We start from the raw sequence: 20,271 nt of genomic DNA on the forward strand, positions 1-20,271 counted from the left end.
AATCCCGATAAACAAAGGTATAAACCTTAATCTCAATGAGAAATGATATTTGATTGATAAAAGTTGCCTTATCCTTACAAAATGAGGGTTTAAATACAACCTCTAAAAGATAAGCAAAGGACAGGGACTACCCCTACTAGGGTTACAATACAGTTAATAATAAGAGGGTAAGATAGGTAATGCGCCCAGACAACAGGTACAGAGGTGCAGGTACGGAGCGTCAGAGGTTGTTGGTGAATTCCTTCGGCAGGAAGTAAACTTGAGATCCGCCTAGTGTAGTTGTTGGTACGCCTCATGGCGTACGCCTAGATCCGCCCCGCTCGCGTGTCCAGGGGATCCCCCCTCTTAGATACAACCTCTGTGGGAACGCCGAGAGGAGATCCGCCAAGGCGCATGTTATTATTGATCCCAGTTAGGATGTCCGCATCATTCTCTCCTTCTTTAAAAGAATTCGGCACTGGCTTGTCTGTGTTGTTCTCCAAAGGGCCATCTGACTTCCACGAGCTAAGGTCACGAACATTGAACGCCGGTGAGACTTTACCAAGCCAATTTGGCAAAGCTATGTGATAGGCATTGGCATTGACCTTCTTGGTGATCTTATATGGCCCATACTTTCTCGGTCGAAGCTTGCTGCTTGTGGCGTTGGCGAGTCTCTCTTTTCCCAAGTGTACCATAACCTCGTCTCCCACTTCGAACTGTAGGTCCCTGCGGTGCTCATCCGCCTTAGCTTTTAGTTTCTGGTTTCTCTCCTCAAAAGTCTCCTTCACCTCTTGGTGCATCTGGACATAGTCTTTGGCTAGTTGGTTTGCCGTCACGTTTCCTTTGGGAAGATGGGCTATATCAAGGACGTGATTCGGGGTCTTAGTGTATACCACTTCAAAGGGTGACTTCCCAGTTCCCGAGTGTACAGATCCATTGTAGGCGAACTCAGCTTGTGCTAAAACCACATCCCACATCCTGGGCTTATCCTTACATTTGCTGTGCAGTAAGTTTCCCAGAGTCCGATTGACCACTTCTGTCTATCCTTCTGTCTGAGGGTGGGCGGTGGTACTAAACTTCAGAGAAGCATCAAAAAGAGCCCACAAGGTCCGCCAGAAGTGACTCAGGAACTTTGTGTCACGGTCTGAGACAATGCTCTTTGGTACACCATATAGTCTGACAACCTCTTTGAAGAATAGCTTGGCAGTCGCTGAGGCGTCGTTAGTCTTACGGCATGGTATGAAGTGTGCCATTTTCGAAAACCGGTCAACAACCACGAAGATGGAATCCATGCCTCTCTGAGTTCTGGGTAACCCTAGGACAAAATCCATGGACAGATCCTCCCATATGGTTTCTGGTACAGACAAGGGTAGCTGTAAGCCAGCATTTGTAGTGTGTCCCTTGGCGGTCTGGCAGATATAGCATCGTTCTACCAGGTACGCCACATCTCTTCTCATTTTGGGCCAGAAATAATGGGAACTCACTGCTACATATGTCTTGTCTCGCCCAAAATGTCCCCCCAGGGATCCGCCATGTAGATCTCGGACCACCTTCTCGCAGATAGAAGTGCAGGGTAAACAAAGTTGGTTGCCCCTCATTAGATACTCATCCATCAAGTGATACGCCCCATCCCCAGGTTGGTGCTGGCACTTCTTCCAGATACTTCCAAAGTCAGGATCCGCCAGGTACTCTCCTCTGATGTGTTCGAAACAATCGGTCTCCAGTTTGACTATTTTTATTAGTGCAACCCTCCGACTCAAGGCGTCTGCCACTATGTTCTGTTTTCCCGCCTTATGGATGAGCTTATAGGGGAACTTATCTATGAAGGCAGACCACCTGGCGTGCATGGCACTTCGAAGTTGCTTCTGACTTCCCAGGTATTTGAGAGCTTGATGGTCAGTGTAGAGGATGAACTCTTTTCCCACCAAGTAATGTTCCCATACTTTCAATGCCCTCACTACAGCATAAAACTCTTGATCATACGTTGCCCACCTTTGCCGTGCCTCACAGAGCTTCTCACTGAAGTATGCAATGGGCCTCTTTTCTTGCATCAAGACACCACCAATCCCAATTCCACTGGCATCACACTCAACTTCAAACAGTTTGTCAAAATTGGGATACGCCAGCACTGGCGCTGTACTCAGCTTTTCCTTGATCAAGGCGGAGCTCTCTTCTTGGGCGTCCGCCCACTCGAACCCCTTTCCCTTCTTCAAACATTCCGTCAACGGGGCCACTATGGAACTGAAGTTCTTAATGAATCGGCGATAAAACGTTGCTAGCCCATGAAAACTCCTGATATCCCCCACGTTCCTCGGAGTAGGCCATTCTCGGATGGCTCTTACTTTCTCCCCATCAACTTGGATTCCACTCCCGCTGACCACGAATCCAAGGAAAACTAAGCTCTCCATGACAAAGTCGAACTTCTTGGTGTTGGCGTATAGTTGGTGTTTCCTTAACAGGTCAAACACGATCTGCAAGTGCTCTTCATGTTCCGCCAAGGTCTGGCTGTGGATCAAAATGTCGTCAAAATACACAACTACGAACTTCCCAATCACTGGGCGAAGCACCCGATTCATCAGTCTCATAAAGGTACTAGGGGCGTTGGTCATCCCAAAGGGCATAACTAACCATTCATACAATCCATCTCTTGTCTTGAAGGCAGTCTTCCACTCATCCCCAGATCGGATTCGTATCTGATGATACCCACTCCTGAGATCAATCTTGGAGAAGACTCGAGATCCGCCAAGTTGGTCCAACATGTCATCCAACCTTGGAATCGGGAACTTATACTTGATGGTGATCTTGTTAATAGCCCTACTGTCAACACACATCCGCCAAGACCCATCCTTCTTCGGTGTAAGTAAAGCTGGAACAGCGCAAGGACTCATACTCTCCCTAACGTATCCCATCTCGATGAGTTCCTCCACCTTTTGCCTCATGACATCATTCTCCTTTGGGCTCATTCGATAATGTGGGAGGCTTGGCAAACTAGCCCCAGGCACCAGATCGATATGATGTTGGATATCTCTCAAAGGTGGTAACCCACTCGGCAGTTCATCGGGGAACAGATCTTGATACTCGCCAAGTAGGCGGGTCACTCCATTCGGCATCTCTCCTTCGCCCCTTCGGGCGGCCTCGTGATTCGCCTCAACCATCACCACATACACCATCTGGCTCTCCTCACATTCGCTGACGAACGATTTGTGTGTAGGACAGACTACCAAGGTAGACTTCTCGTCGGCCTTTGGCTCTCTCACCATTGGTGTAAGGACAAACTTCACCCCATTCTTCACAAATCTGTAAGTGTTCTCTCTTCCGGTGTGGGTGGCGTTGTTATCAAACTGCCAGGGTCGGCCCAACAATAGGTGGCATGCGTCCATGTCGACCACATCATAACAGACTTCATCATGATTGTTACCAATCTCAATAGGTACCTTGCATCTCTGGGTCACCCTCAACTCGCCCACGTTCTTGATCCATCCCACCCTGTAGGGATCAGGGTGCGCCTCTGCCAACAATCCGAACTTTCGAACGGCGCTGCTACTTACAATGTTCTCTTGGCTCCCACTATCTATTATCACATTACATCGCCCACCTTTCACAAGACAGCGGGTCCTGAATAGTCGGTGCCTCTGATCTCCCTCTATTCGGCTGGAGACTAACAAACGCCGTACCACATGAATGGCGTATCTCTCTTCACCCGCCTCATCATCATCTTCTCCCAAAGGTTCACAAAATACTTCATCCTCTTCGTCATAGTCATCTTCATACCTCTCCACCACGTTGGCGCTCTTCCTCCTAGGACACTCGTTGGATCTATAGCCTGGCTCATTGCACCGAAAACATTTGAAAGGTGCTGGCCTTGCATACGGATTGTTGCCCTTGGGTGGTATAGGTGCTTACCTGTATGGTCTAGTATCTCCAACGGATCCTCTTCCCACACTATTGACTTTGGCCCCACTAGCACTCGCCACCTGCTTGCCTTTGTCATAAGACTTCACGTTATCTCTTCCTCCAGGCGTATACTCAGTAGTGGCGGATCTCCTGGATCTCCCGGTCAGTTGGGATTCAGCCTTGAGGGCTAAATTCCTAGCATCTTGTACTCGCACCACCATCTGTGTGCCAATTCGATCCTGGATGTTGTATCTCAACCCTTCTAGATACCTAGAGGTCTTTTGGCTTTCAGTCTCAGACAAGTTGGCTCTCGCCGAAAGCCTCAAGAACTCTGAAGTATACTCATGGACACTTCGGGTCCCTTGAGAACATCCCCTGTAGGAGCTGTAAATATACTGCTCATAATCCGGCGGTAAGAACCGCTCCCTCAACATCGCCTTCATCCGTAGCCAAGATCTAATCGGATCTCTGCCCCCTCTTCTTCTTTCTTCCCTCATCTGATCCCACCAAACTGATGCGCCACCTTTCAGGCGATACGCCACCAGTCTAACTTTCCTCTCATCAGGAATACCCGCATACTCAAAGAAACGTTCAACTTCCGATAACCAATCTAAGAACCCCTCTATATCCAATTCGCCTCCAAAAGACGGTAAGTCTATTTTTAGCTTAAAGGCATCATCTCTATCAAAGTTCCCTAGATCTGGTTCTGCCCTAGCAATACCCACATGTCTATCGTCAATCGAGCCAACATTCCTCACATTTCTAAAGGCACCATTATCCCCAATATCCTCAAAATCATCACTATCACTATCAGCGTTATGTACAAGGACAAAGTTGGGTCTTCTTACCTCAAGATCCCTAGGACCCATTCGTGGAAGTGGGACATTTGCCAATGGTAGTCGAGGTGGCGTGGGTTGCCTTTGGGGTCGTGGTTCAAGGACTCCTTCCCTCCTCTGGTCGGACTCCCCGGCGGCTGGTCTGACCACTGCACGGATCTCCAATCTGAGGTTTTCCAGGGAAGCGGTTAGCTCCTGGAACCGTTGGTCATTTTGTTTCTACCGCTCAAGGCTGGCCTGGATTTGTTCCGCGAGGTGCTCTCTCAGCTCCTCATATCTCCGATCACTGGTTTCCATGGAATCTTGCAGTTGTCGGGGTTGAACCATTGCCAAAAGAAGTTTTAGGTCAGGAAACGATTGGCTCTGATACCAACTGATACTGATTAAAAGCGATAGATGGAGGTTTTAATCGTAAACCAACAAAGATCTTCTTCTCTAGCTAGACTAGAAGGAGTGAATCCCGATAAACAAAGGTATAAACCTTAATCTCAATGAGAAATGATATTTGATTGATAAAAGTTGCCTTATCCTTACAAAATGAGGGTTTAAATACAACTTCTAAAAGATAAGCAAAGGACAGGGACTACCCCTACTAGGGTTACAATACAGTTAATAATAAGAGGGTAAGATAGGTAATGCGCCCAGACAACAGGTACAGAGGTGCAGGTACGGAGCGTCAGAGGTTGTTGGTGAATTCCTTCGGCAGGAAGTAAACTTGAGATCCGCCCAGTGTAGTTGTTGGTACGCCTCATGGCGTACGCCTAGATCCGCCCCGCTCGCGTGTCCAGGGGATCCGCCCTCTTAGATACAACCTCTTTGGGAACGCCGAGAGGAGATCCGCCAAGGCGCGTGTTATTATTGATCCCAGTTAGGATGTCCGCATCATAATATGTTTGTTCATATATTTCAGGGACAAGGATTACCAGTTGGTGAGTCGCTGCCAAGCTGAATTCTTTGCCAATGCATGCAATGGAAAAATGTGGAACAATGGGCTCAGAAAGAACCGCATTCACTGCATCCTATCAATAAAAAAGAAATGGTGAGTCCAATTCTTACCTCTATTCAATAAAAAAGAAATGGTGAGTCCAATAAAAAAGAAATGGCGATGTCATTTTGATTATATTATGTATATGAGTTGTAACCAGAGAAATATATTTAATTTGAATGCAGAAATTAGTATTTACAACAAAACTGTGGAATGTATGCCATTCGCTTCTCATTTGCTTCCATTTGCAATGGAGCTTCATGGACTGTTTATGTTGTCATCGGTTTTGATCCCTTCATTGCTAAATGTATTTATCTCGTTTTTATTTCTCTTTATCTGCAAAGAGAACATATAAGTATTAACTATATATGCCTTTTTTATGTTGAAAACTTTATAATTTTTGTCATCAAGTATGATGAACTAAACTTGAGGTTTTGGTTCAGGTTGTTCAGAAGATTCAAGGTATAATCAGAGTTGAAAATCCAATAAAAGATGGATATTCTTTGAATATGATTATAGGAATAGAGTCACTTGAGATTGAAGTTGACCATAAAAGAACAAAAATCAACAACAAAGTTGTATTGGCATATTAATGCATCTAAACAATAAAAGAAGGAGCAAAGACAAGATGGATGTGTATAAGCCAAATGACTTTTCTTTGGGTGATTTTGTTTGCGCCAAATGTGGGAAAAGTTTTTTCTATGGTGGCGAGCGGTTACAAGCTCCTGAATCTGTTCATAGTTTCTATTCCAGTGGTGATGTCTTATGGGTATTCAAAAAGCTCATGATGTCAAAAAGTACGATCAGTGTAATGTACTCGTCAAAGTCGCATTGAGAGGCCATTGACGGGTAAAATATACAAAATTGTCCGGTCGTTGTTACTTCAGGTATATTTTTAAGACAAAATGCAATTTAGGTATCAAAATGTTAGCTAGGTATAGTTCATGTACCATTGATGTAATTTACTCAATATGCCTTTCATATCTTAATACTTGAAAAGAACGATTTCAGTAATGACATAGAGATCATATACTATATTTGTTTCCGAATTATCTGTCAAATGAATGAACTGGGAAATACAATCAGAAAAAAGAGAAGTAAAAATGAAACTAGATTATTTTCCATCTCGGGTCCCATTCATTATTCAGGAATTGGTAGTGAATAAAATCCCAAACAACTATTCAGAGAATTACTCATTCAGGTAGACTATGACTATCCATTGCTTAATTACTGATAATTCCATTAGCTTCTTCTACCACAATTCAGGCACAATAGCAAATTTATATATAAAGTGATTAGTTTGTATTACAAAGACAATACATACAGAATAACATCCATCATGTTCAACTAAAAAATGGATAAATCTGAGTTCAATGAAACACGAAAAGTAGTGATTGTAAATTTATAAATCAATCATACTTGAAAACAACTCAAATTCTGGATCAACTTCCCAAAAGCATCAATTGAAGCCATAAATTAAAGACAAAAACATAATGAAAGAGAATTGTAGAAAGAACAAACCCATTCATTGGCAGTGTAAGTGAATGAAATGAACTTGTTTCTCTCCCAACTTTAATGGTTCTTGGTAATATATACAAAGAATGAATTCAACTTCTTGTTTCTCTTCTAACTTTAATTTCCCTTGTCACTTAAACTAAATCTGAATGAATTTGTAAATTCAATTCATCATCAGATAATGAGTTAGCTAATATGTCTTGCATATTTTAATACTTGAAATAAAGGATGTGGATATGCAGGAAGGGCAATGAGTTAGCCGATATGCCTCTCATTGCCAACCAGAAAGAGTGTACGCTCAATGGAATTGAATATCCCAACTGCCTCATTTACATGTGCAAAAAGAAAAGTAGGAAACATGCACGGAACTTCCTTGGTGAGAGGCATGATATACTTGAACTTCCTTTGTACAATGTCATTTCTTCATCCTCCTCAATTGTTGTTGTCACATTTGCCCCATCTTTATTGTACTTATCTCTTCCCTGTTTTTAACTTTTCCTCCATTGATTCATAGGACATCGAATCCATAAGTTTTTCCCTATCCTTTAACAACCATCACCTAGAAGGGATGGTTTTCGCCGGCAACTTTCTGCAATCCGTTGTAGAATATGCTGCTTTCTTTTCTTCTGGTTTGGAATAAGTGCTTGAGGATCTAGTGAAGCATTCCTATCTTCACATTGATTTTCTTCCTGTTTATTTAGCATTTTTTTTCCTACAGAAAATTAACTAAGTTAAATCATACTTTCCTGTTAAAATCATATGCTGTTTCAGATTTTTTCCCTTTCATGTAATTGTGCAATTTTTTTTTCTTAACAATTACAAGCTAAATTTATTCAGATTCCAACATAGTTTTTTATTAAAAAAAGAAAAAGAAAAACTCAATAGCCATATCCATACAGATCTCTCTCTTTGTAAGAGAACATACAAATACAACTTAAATCATATACTCAGACACTCATTCAATCATGTTGAAAAAAGAATCAGTACCAAAATGGGCAAAAGAACCAAAACAAATTTGGATTGCGAAGCATTATATGTATAAACTCAAAGTTTAAATTGGAAAACCATATATAAATATATGCACGTAAAAATTATGACATTAGAAAAACAAATTAAAAATCACTAGAAAGAATTTGTAAAAATAGTTTTGAATCGCATCAAATGAACATATATAAGAGAGAGAGATTACATATCTTTCTTGGAAAAGCAGAGGCAGAGCACAGGCTCTTGTGGAGGGGAAAGCTACACGGACCATTGATATGTGATTTAATTACTGATTAATGCTGTTTTATTTAAGTTTAAATCGTTTTACCAAACGACTGCGTTTTTCTTTGTAACGGTAAGTAGAGTTTGTTAGATGGGTTTACACGTGTTGCGTTCTCTGGAGACCCGTTGCTCGTTGTTGCAGGTGCAACGGTCTATTAAGAGCTGCAACTTTGTAATCGATACCATGAATGAATTTGCAGAATCTCTTTCTCTCTCAAAATCTTGTGTTTCTTATTCTTTTCCCTCATCTCCTTCTTCTTTGATTTATCTGGTATCATTTGGTATCAGAGCGTTCTTTCCTCATCGGAAATACGCTTCCAGTAACTCACTCTCCCGTCGAATCCAAATCACTTCCGATGGCCGCTGGAACTCGAGCTCAGGAACTCTAACAGATTGAGGATAACCTCAAATCAATGGTGAAGGGCATGTTTGTGGAGCACAGCAAGAAGCAGGAACAATGGCTAGAGGAAATGTTGACCCAACAACAGGGCTCCATTGTTCATGAGCTGAAAAATTACATGGCTACTCTCAACACTTCAACTTCATCACACAATAGGCCTCCTGATCGTAATATCAATATTGGTTCTAATTCTGAGCAGCCATATCAACTTTCCACACGATTTGCTAAGGTGGAATTCCCTCGTTTTGACGGAACAGAGCTTGAAGGGTGGTTGTTCAGATGTGAGAGATTTTTTCAGATTGACAGTACTCCACCTAAATCGATGGTGAAGCTTGCTTCTCTTCACTTGGGAGGTCGAGCTTTGGAGTGGCACCAAACTTACTTGAAGAACAGATGGTCTCTAACAGATCTGCCATGGAGTGAGTATGTGAAGGCCATCAAAGGGCGATTTGGGGAGAGGATCTATGAAGATCCTATGGCTGATTTGAAAAGGCTTACACAAACTTGTAATCTCCTGGATTATCTTGAATCTTTTGATGTATGCTCTCATAAGGTATCCCTCTCAGAAGAAAATATCTTAAGTTGTTTTCTTAGTGGTCTTAAAGATGAAATTGGTTATCCCTTGCAAATGCTAGGCCCTAAAACTTTGCAGCAAGCTTATGCTCTTGCTAGAATGCAGGATAATTATTTGAATGCAGTGAAGTTGGGAAAAACTTCTACCAATCGATTTACCTCAAACCCCTCATCTGTTATACCTTACAAGCCACCACCACCTTTATTGCCTACCCCAACTACACAAAAGATACCTTCACATCATCCCTTACCAGCTAACAGACCTCAAGTTTTTCCACCCAACACCCCAAAACCCAAGGCTTGAAGACTCACTGAAGCTGAGATTGCTGATAAAAGGTCCAAGAACCTTTGCTTCTGGTGTGATGAAAAATTCACCCCTGGCCACCAATGCAAGAAGAAGTACCTCCACATGATCATGGTCCAGGAATGTCCTGAGGACCTAGAAGAGGCAAACCATGAAGAGGAGGTCTCCAATGAAGAAGTTCCATTGATCTCTCTGTGTGCAATGGGGGGTCCCTCTACTGGATCACCACAAACAATGAGGCTGGAAGGTTGGTTCAAGAAACAATTGTTGCATATCTTGGTAGATTCTGGTAGTACACATAACTTCTTGGATCTGTCTATGGCAAAAAGATTAGGGTGTCAATTGCAATCAATTATGCCGGTCTAGATTGTAGTTGCTAATGGCCAAGTAGTGAGGTGTTCTCAAGTTTGCCAGATTTTTGTTGGAAGGTGCAAAATCAGGAGTTTGTGGCTGACTTCTTAGTAATGAATTTGGGAGGTTGTGAAATGGTCCTTGGAGTCCAATGGTTGGTTACCTTGGGGGATATCATTTGGAATTTCAATTCCTTGAGTATGACTTTCCAATTGGAAAATAGTTCTTATTGTTTGCAGGGTGTTAACACAACAAGGGTGCAAGTTATTTCTAAAAGCAACATGATTCGATTGCTTAATCACAGCTATGCAGCTTTCCTGGAACAAGTTCAATAGGCTGAAGGATCACCTCAAGGATCTTCTCATTCAATTCCCAAGGAGCTGGAACCCTTGCTGCTAGAATTTCACTTCTTATTCAATAAGATCACCGCACTCCCTCCCCAAAGAGCTCAAGATCATAGGATCCCCTTGATTGAAGGAGCTGCACCAGTGAACATCAGACCATATAGACACTCAGCTATGCAGAAGGATGTTGTTGAGGCAATGGTGCAGGAACTACTGGACAATGGCACTATTAGACATAGTGTTAGCCCCTTCTCTTCTCTTGTGGTCCTAGTCAAGAAAAAGGATAACTCATGGAGAATGTGCATTGACTATAGGGAACTCAACACTAAAACTGTGAAAGACAGGTTTCCTATACCTATTATAGAAGAGCTTTTGGATGAACTTCATGGTGTTGGGGTTTTCTCCAAACTGGATCTCACTTCTGGTTATTATCAAATTAGAATGCATTCTTCAGATATTCCCAAAACTGCTTTCAGAACTCATGAGGGTCACTATGAGTTTGTAGTGATGCCTTTTGGATTAACAAATGCACTTTCAACCTTTCAAAGTTTAATGAACTCCATTTTTAAAGATTCCCTTAGGAAATTTGTCCTAGTCTTTTTTGATGACATCTTGGTTCATAGTAGGGACTTGGAATCTCATCTGCAACATCTTAGATGGGTTTTTATGAAGTTACAGGAACACCAGCTCTTAGCTAAGAAGATCAAATGTGTGTTTGGAAGCTCATCTGTTGAATACCCGGGACATGTTATTCAGGGAGGTGGAGTGACTACTGATCCTAGGAAGATAGAGGCTGTAGCAGCTTGGCCCATCCCAGTTAATCTTAAACAATTGCGTGGATTCTTGGGTTTGGCTGGTTACTAAAGATGATTTATCAAGCAATATGGGGTAATAAGCAAGCCATTGACAGATTTGTTGAAGAATGATGGGTTTTTATGGGGGGATAAAGCTGAAGCTGCCTTCAACAGACTCAAATTGGCTCTCACTAGTGCACCAGTTCTTGCTTTACCTGACCCAGATAAGTTTGTAATTGAAACTGATGCTTGTGATGTTGGTATTGGTGCTATTTTGATGGATGAGGGGCATCCAATTGCTTATATTAGTAAGGCCCTGGCTCCTAGGCACCACTCCTTGTCTGTGTATGAAAAGGAGTTGCTGGCAGTGGTGTTTGCTGTCAAGCATTGGGATCATTATGTTTCTCACAGGCGTTTTCTCATCAAGACAGATCACAAATCTCTGAAATTCTTGTTGGAACAAAGAATTACTACCAGCCATCAACAAAAGTACATTGCCAAACTTTTTGGCTATGATTTCGAGATATCTTACAAGCAAGGCAAGGAGAATACTGCAGCAGATGCCCTGTCCAGGTTACCTGCAGCTGAGTTGGCAGCCCTTACTGTGTCTACTCCAGTTCACAGCTTGCTACCTGAAATTGAAGCTAGTTAGTTACAAGATCCTCAATTGCAATCCCTTATTGAGGATTTAAAGAAGGGTCAGCCAGTCAAAGAAGCTTAGACATGGAAAGATTCTCTGCTGAGAAGGAAAGGGAGGTTAATGGTGGGAAATGACAAAGAAATGAAGTTCAAATTGCTACAGCTGGTTCATGATTCCTCCTCTGGGGCACTCTGGAGTTCAAGCAACTTACAAGAGGTTGCAACAGCTTTTTTATTGGAAGAATATGGAGAAGGATGTGCACAATTATGTAAGAGAATGCCTGGTGTGCCAGACTTGCAAATATGAAACATTGAGCACTCCTGGGTTGATGCAACCTTTACCTATTCCTGAGAGCATTTGGACTGACATAAGTATGGATTTCATAGAAGGTTTACCTAAATGCAAAGGTAAGGAAGTGATAATGGTGGTAGTGGATAGGTTAAGTAAATACGCTCATTTCCTTGGCCTGGGGCACCCCTACACTGCCATTGATGTTGCTCAGTTATTTCTTGATAACATCTACAAACTTAATGGATTGCCAGCATCAATTGTCTCAGATCGTGATCCAGTGTTTGTCAGTGCTGTTTGGTCTGAATTATTTAAGTTGCAAGGAGTAGAGTTGCTTAAGTCTACTGCCTACCACCCTCAAACAGATGGGCAGACAGAAGTAGTGAATAGATGTTTAGCGACTTACCTGCGTTGTATGACTTGTGAGCATTGATGCGCCTCACGGAAATCGCACCGCGAGACTCACTAAGGGATAAGTGTACCCTGTCGTTATCAAGTAATAAAATTCTGGAAAGTCTAGGTATCGTCCACAGGATTTATTTCTGCAAGTATCGAGTTACTTGGTTTCAGGTGTTATCTAGGCTTAGGGGGTTTTGAGTTGGTTTTTCTTAAGTTAATCTACTCCTAGGTTGAATTATACTACTCCTAGCTAAGTTATCTGATTCTAACTAAGTTATTCTACGCCTAATTAAGTTACTCTACCCCTAATTAAGTTAAACTACTCCTAAGTGATCTTTTACCAATGCAATTATCCGAAGGAACATGAAGGGATACGATGATAATGAAAATAGATTGTTTAAGCATTTGAATTAAAACCTAAGTCACTTGTGTCCAAGGCGATTAACCCGACCTATCCTCCTAAAGTCCCTAGTTCGTGATTCCCTTGTAAGGCCGAAACTAGCTCTAAGGCTCAGCAATTTGGGCTTAATCTTCTATAGGGTCGTCAATCCTATAGGCACTGACTAGGTCAGATTCAGCTCGCAATATGTGCCAACTTGATTTTGGGATTATCGAATGAGTTAAACCAATCAGACAAAGCGTAAGACAAAGGTTAAAGCATTAAAACAATTGAATGAACAAAAACCATACACTACAACAAATCATCACTTGCGCCACAGTTAAAATCGTGGCACAAGTATAATATTTTCGTGGCTATACTATTTAGCCACAGAAATTCAAGTTTGATGCTCCTGTGGCGCAAGTGAGCGTGGCTAGATAGTTGCCACGGGAAAATAAGGGTTGTGGCATAAATTAGTTTTCATGCCACAAGAAAATCCATGGCTAAGCATATCCTTTTGCCACAGGTAAAATCGTGGCAAAAGTAAAATACATGTGGCAATCAACCCCACTTAAATAGAACAAATCTCTCAACCTCCTTTCTTAGCCACGAGCATAATCGTGGCAGAAAATAGAATATTTATGGCTAAAAATCTTACCAAGCCACGAGAATTATCATTATTATTATTATATTATGAGCTTTTGGATTGAAGGAAGCTACGTGAAAATCAATTACAACAAAAGTATAAACAATAAGCAAAGCCTAAAATTTTAACCATTCCTAACGGAAAAATAAGTTTTTATTAATTAAAAATCAATCATTCTAACATCAATTATTAAATAAAGACCAAAAGCTAGAAACTAGTGCAAGTCTTTAGAGTACTGTGCGGAACAGGCGGCGAAAATCAACTGTGATGCATCCTTCACCGAAAAATGGCAGAGTGTGTACAACCAGCTTTGTCGCCGAAATGCCAATAATGTGTCTTTTCGCCCGAACTTATCCTTGCACATGCACAAAAACTCCAAACAACATTAGTCCAAAGCCTAAATTGACCCGTCAATCGCTTATTTTGAGCAAACGCTTCGTTTGGTGCGACTTCTGACGGATCAATTAGCTTCAAAAGATAACGGAATTATAATATGCATGCCATTTTGGCCGTATTTTCCTAGATCGATCATAAAACGAGCCTAAACAACGAAAAGTAAATAAAACATTTCCAATTTCTAACTAACTCACACAAAAGCATTTAAATGCGAGAATTGCTCGCTTATTAACTAAATAACGCTAAAACCCGTCCTAAAACCGTACCCAAAGATAGGGGTTTTTGACCCCTATCAAACCTCCTCGCACTTAAAACTTTACTTGTCCCCAAATAAACTAAAAAACTAAACCCACAATCACAAGCAAGCTAGAAAACCTCCCAGTTTGACTAGGTGCTTGACACAATTTCGAGCATCTGTAATTACATGCATTCGGAAATACAAAGTAGAGACACGATATCCAAAACCCGCATTTCAATTATCATAGGTCATATGTTTTAAGAAAAATGACACATGTTCAATTAAACGAGCTTGAGGGGATCGCTAAGTAAGACACCTCACCATAGGTAGTTCACTCATTTCACACAATTTTGGTGGCTAAGGTGTTTACTCTCAGCTTATGTTCTTGCTTAGGATCACGTTGATTTTGCACGTTCATCCAAGTTCCTCTACTATGCTATATGACTCCGATGATATCAAAAATAGCCTCGAATTGGGGTTGTAATGTGGTTAGAGGGTTAAAGGTACAACAAGGGTTAATAGTTCTAGCGCTAGAAAAACAAAGTTCAAATGGCTTTAGCAAATATGAAGTGACTGAGCTTTTTATTCATTTCTTATTCTCTTTTTAGGATGTTTTCTTGAGACGTTTTGGTTTTAAGAACTGGGGAATGAAGTTCTCCCCTTTTTGTTCGTCTCTTTTCTTTTCTTTTCTTTTTCTGTTTTTCTGTTTTTCACTTTTTTTTTTTTTAGTGATACTCATTCACCTCTTAGCCTTTTGGCTTGCTACTATAATGCCATAAACAAAGAAAAAGCGCTAGAAGAAAACAAAGGCTCAATTTGAGCTTTGCAAAAACTTGGGTTAGGTAACAAACTAAGTGATAGTTTGCAACAATAAGGGTTAGAACAAAAGAAAAATTCTACAAACTACAAAAATACAGGCTCAAAGGGGCTTCCTAGAGTGGTTGAAAAAGAGAAAATAAGGTAAAGAAAAGGGTTAATTCTAATGAGGCTGATTCATCTTTTATCATCTCAAATCATTGCATGTAGGTTCAACACAGTATTAGGTGCAAAATCTGTAATCTTTTCACAAGTCAAAGCATTCACACAAAAATGTCAAGAAAAAGAGTTTTTTGATGTTCGCTCTTGGGCTCAAATTCAACTCACAATTCTTTGGGTTTCAATTTTGTGTTTACTAGTTCTCCCCAAACTCAAGTTTAATATCACATGCCTTCAATTCTTAAGTTATCTACCTAAGTAATGATTTTAGCATTTCTTCAAAAGTAGGGTCTAAATGCAAACTTTAGCTCATGCTTTTACAGATACAAGGGTTGTGTCCTACACCTAAACTAGTTGTCATGCAATCTTAGATTCGGTTCTCAGTCCTCAAGGACAAATAATGAAGTTTAGATTCGAAGGAGGTTCACGGTTTTAGGTCCTAACCATGCAAAACCTAAATAAAACCCGAAAAACGCAAAACTAAACTAGACACGACGCAACAAAAATTTAAAAATTATACAATTTTTGTAAGTTTGTCTACCCCTCCTCCTCACACTTAAATTATGCAATAAGTTCCAACATTGCATCTAAAACCATCAAGCGCATGTGCAAAAAGTTAGGGTGGAGAAGACAACTTACTGATTTTATCGCAATCACCAAAAACTTGATGATTTGCGGTGCCAAACTTTTTTTGTTTTTTTTTTAATTATTTATTTATTTATTTCAGCTCCGTTCAGAAAAAAAATCCGAACCGTTTCTTATCTCGGCCGAGCAGCGGGCTGGGCGGCAGTGCCCAGCTCGCCCGAGCTGGGCCTCCTAGGGCCAATTTTTTTTTTTTTAATTTTATTTTAAACCTGAACACTTAAAAAAATAAAAATAAAATAAAATAAAATAAAAGAAAATAAAAGAAAACTAAACAACTAAACTAAAATATCAATGTATAATATAAATAAAATAAACCTGAAAAGTTTTATTCAAACTTGGGTTGCCTCCCAAGAAGCGCTACGTTATAGTCGGTGAGCTCGACATAGAATTCCCGCCTAGGTGTATGCTTCTACTCGCGTTAGGAACTCGAACTCCTTAACAAATAACCCGTACCTACAAAACGGATTAAGAGCCTCAAATAAGTTTAATGAAAGTAGGAGGCCGAATTTAAACATATTATGAAAAAGTTTGGTTTGCTCCCTTTTGGATTCTCGTGGTAGGTCGAAGAGAATGAAAACTTCTGAGCATGAAGCAAACCTAAACTTTTCTAATTTTTGAGGAAAAGGTAGTTGAGATACACAAGTTTTGATTTGATCTTTTATCTCTATCACATGATTTAGGATTTCAGATTTTGAACCGGGATTGCTTACCGCTTCCGGTTCCTCACTTACCTCGAGTGATGCATGTGATAGTGGACTTGGTTCTACCTTTTTGTCATTCCTCAAGGAGATGGCTTGAGTTGATTCCCTTTGTGGGATTTCTATGTTTTCTTTTATGCATGGGAGAGCATTTCGGGATTGCTCTTGCATCTCATGGTTTATTTGAGCCAATTGGTTGCTCAAGTCCTTGCAAACCTCCTCATTGATTGTAAGTCGGGCTGATATTCCTTTCAAAAGGGACAGCACCTCATCTCGTGAGCTAGAGGGTTGTGGAGGAACTTGGCTTGCTTGTTCGTAAGGGAACATTCCCAATTCGTTTTCCCTGTGCTCATTAACAAACCTATTTGGAGGCCTCAACATGTTAGAGTTCCCGTAGGACAGATTTGAGTGTTGAGGTCTCCTCCAATCACTACCATAAAAGCTGTAAGAATTGGGGTTAGAATTATACCTTTGGTGATTACCCACAAAACTTACACTTTCATTGGTGTTGAGGCTCAGTTTCGCCATCAAGATATCCATTTTCTCATTTAAGTCGGCCATGGAGGGATTGGGAGCCTCATTCTCCAGGGCACGAATGTATTGTCTTGATGGGATAGTAAACTTTTGAGCTTTCCACTCGACTTTTTCTTGCCAATTCATTGATCAGAGAATGCTGAGAAAAAGTGAAGTTCTAGCACAAAAGTTGATAAGTAACAGTATACAGATATGAACAAGTATAGAAAAGTATAAAGAAATCATATATCAACAAGTATAGACAATATAAACAAAGATATTCACAAAGGAATGCCTAAACTAACAAATCGACCTTTGGTTCGATATTGCAGAAGAAATAAATCCCCAGCAACGGCGCCAAAAACTTGACGCGGCCTCACGTGGTTGTGGAGTGAGGCCGATCTTAGGGATAAGTGTACCCCGTCGTTATCAAGTAATAAAATTCTGGAAAGTCCAGGTATCGTCCACAGGATTTATTTCTGCAAGTATCGAGTTACTTGGTTTCAGGTGTTATCTAGGCTTAGGGGGTTTTGAGTTGGTTTTTCTTAAGTTAATCTACTCCTAGGTTGAATTATACTACTCCTAGCTAAGTTATCTGATTCTAACTAAGTTATTCTACGCCTAATTAAGTTACTCTACCCCTAATTAAGTTAAACTACTCCTAAGTGATCTTTTACCAATGCAATCATCCGAAGGAACATGAAGGGATACGATGATAATGAAAATAGATTGTTTAAGCAATTGAATTAAAACCTAAGTCACTTGTGTCCGAGGCGATTAACCCGACCTATCCTCCTAAAGTCCCTAGTTCATGATTCCCTTGTAAGGCCGAAACTAGCTTTAAGGCTCGGCAATTTGGGCTTAATCTTCTATAGGGTCGTCAATCCTATAGGCACTGACTAGGTCAGATTCAGCTCGCAATATGTGCCAACTTGATTTTGGGATTATCGAATGAGTTAAACCAATCAGACAAAGCGTAAGACAAAGGTTAACGCATTAAAACAATTGATGAAACAAAAACCATAATATATATCAAAGATGAAAGTATTGTCACGAAGTTACAATGAGCCTAGGATTCATAACATGTATCAGAGGCTAGACAGAATGTAAAAGAAGAAAAATCCCTTTCAGGGAACCTGTCTACCAATGCAGGCGTCTTCCTAGGACTTAAGGATGAAGCTTGAGCAATCCTCGGTGAACGGAGCTTCGGAGGTGTCTTCAATGGAGGGTTGAAGGATATGGAGGAGGTGGAGAGGATTTCTCAAGATGAAAAGCTAAGAAAATTACAAAACATAAAAGATATCTAATTACATTGGAAAAATCCTATTTATAGGCGTGGCTCGGGCCCTTTTCTTGACCTATTTTCGTGTCCTTATGCAGGTAGGAAGTCGTGGGGTCCATCGTGGCGTCGTGGGGGTGGAATTGGTCTTTTTGACCAATTCCCGCAGGTCTGCTCGCCGAGCAGGCACTGCCTGCTCAGCGAGCAGGCCTTTGAGGGCCTGCTCGGCGAGCAGGAATTGCCTGCTCGCGACGAGCAGGCCTCCAGGGGCCTGCTCGGCGAGCTGGCCTAAAATAGGCCATTTCGTCGAGCAGTTTAGCCCGATGCGCCCCCGCGCGGTCGTCGAAATGCCAATAATGTGTCTTTTCGCCCGAACTTATCCCTGCGCATGCACAAAAACTCCAAACAACATTAGTCCAAAGGCTAAATTGACCCGCCAATCGCTTATTTTGAGCAAACACTTCGTTTGGTGCGACTTTTGACGGATCAATTAGCTTCAAAAGATAACGGAATTATAATATGCATGCCATTTTGGCCGTATTTGCCTAGATCGATCATAAAACGAGCCTCAACAACGAAAAGTAAATAAAACATTTCCAATTTCTAACTAACTCACACAAAAGCATTTAAATGCGAGAATTGCTCGCTTATTAACTAAATAACGCTAAAACCCGTCCTAAAACCGTACCCAAAGATAGGGGTTTTTGACCCCTATCAAGCATCCTAAACTATGGGCTCATTGGTTGCCCCTGGCAGAATGGTGGTATAATACCACATTTCACTCCTCACTTCAGATGACTCCTTATGAAGATGTATATGGAGTCTCTGCTCCTTTGCACATTCCTTATTACCCTGGGGATTCAATGATCACTTCTGTGGATCAGTTACTCAAAGATAGGGAGGTTGCTTTACAGGTCATGAAATTTCAACTGAAAAGAGCACAGCATCGCATGAAACAGCAAGCTGATGCTCACAGGTCAGAAAGGCAATTCAGCATTGGTGACATGGTGTTTTTCAAGCTGCAACCTTACAGGCAGCAGTCAGTGGTGAGTAGAGGAAACCAAAAATTGTCTCCCCTGTATTATGGCCCTTACAAGATATTGGACAGAATTGGAGCTGTTGCTTACAAGTTACTTCTTCCCCCTAGTTCAACAATTCATCCAGTCTTTCATGTCTCTCAATTGAAGAAGAAGGTGTCAAGCAGAGTTGGCAAGTTTACAGAATTACCAGGTTTGATGCAAGAACAAAGCCTCATTCCCATTGCTGTGTTGGATAGGAAAATGGTAAAACGGGGAAATCAAGCATCTACACAAGTCTTAATCCAATGGGGTGGAACTCAAGATGAACAAATTACTTGGGAATTTGCAGATGAAATGCAGAAGAGGTTTCCAGATTTTAACCTTGTGGACAAGGTTCTTTAAGGGGGGTGGATTGATATGTGATTTAATTACTGATTAATGCTGTTTTATTTAAGTTTAAATCGTTTTACCAAACGACTGCGTTTTTCTTTGTAACGGTACGTAGAGTTTGTTAGATGGGTTTACACGTGTTGCGTTCTCTGGAGACATGTTGCTCGTTGTTGCAGGTGCAACGGTCTATTAAGAGCTACAACTTTGTAATGGATACCATGAATGAATTTGCAGAATCTCTTTCTCTCTCAAAATCTTGTGTTTCTTATTCTTTTCCCTCATCTCCTTCTTCTTTGATTTATCTGGTATCAACCACACCTGATGACCTAGAGAAGTCCTAAATCAGAATCCAAAGGCGGAGAAATCCTAACTTCAGCAGCCTGCTTTGCCCTAACGATGACAGTTATATGTGATTTGGGAGGCTAGGGTTTCTATACATCATTTGGTTATATATGAGATTTGGAAGGGTATTTTGTCCACTAATCTTTATTTGCTAAGGTTAGACATTGTATAAGGTTATATTTG

This window comes from Euphorbia lathyris, chromosome 3 (assembly GCF_963576675.1).
Source record: "Euphorbia lathyris chromosome 3, ddEupLath1.1, whole genome shotgun sequence".
In the NCBI taxonomy this organism is placed as follows: Eukaryota; Viridiplantae; Streptophyta; class Magnoliopsida; order Malpighiales; family Euphorbiaceae; genus Euphorbia; species Euphorbia lathyris.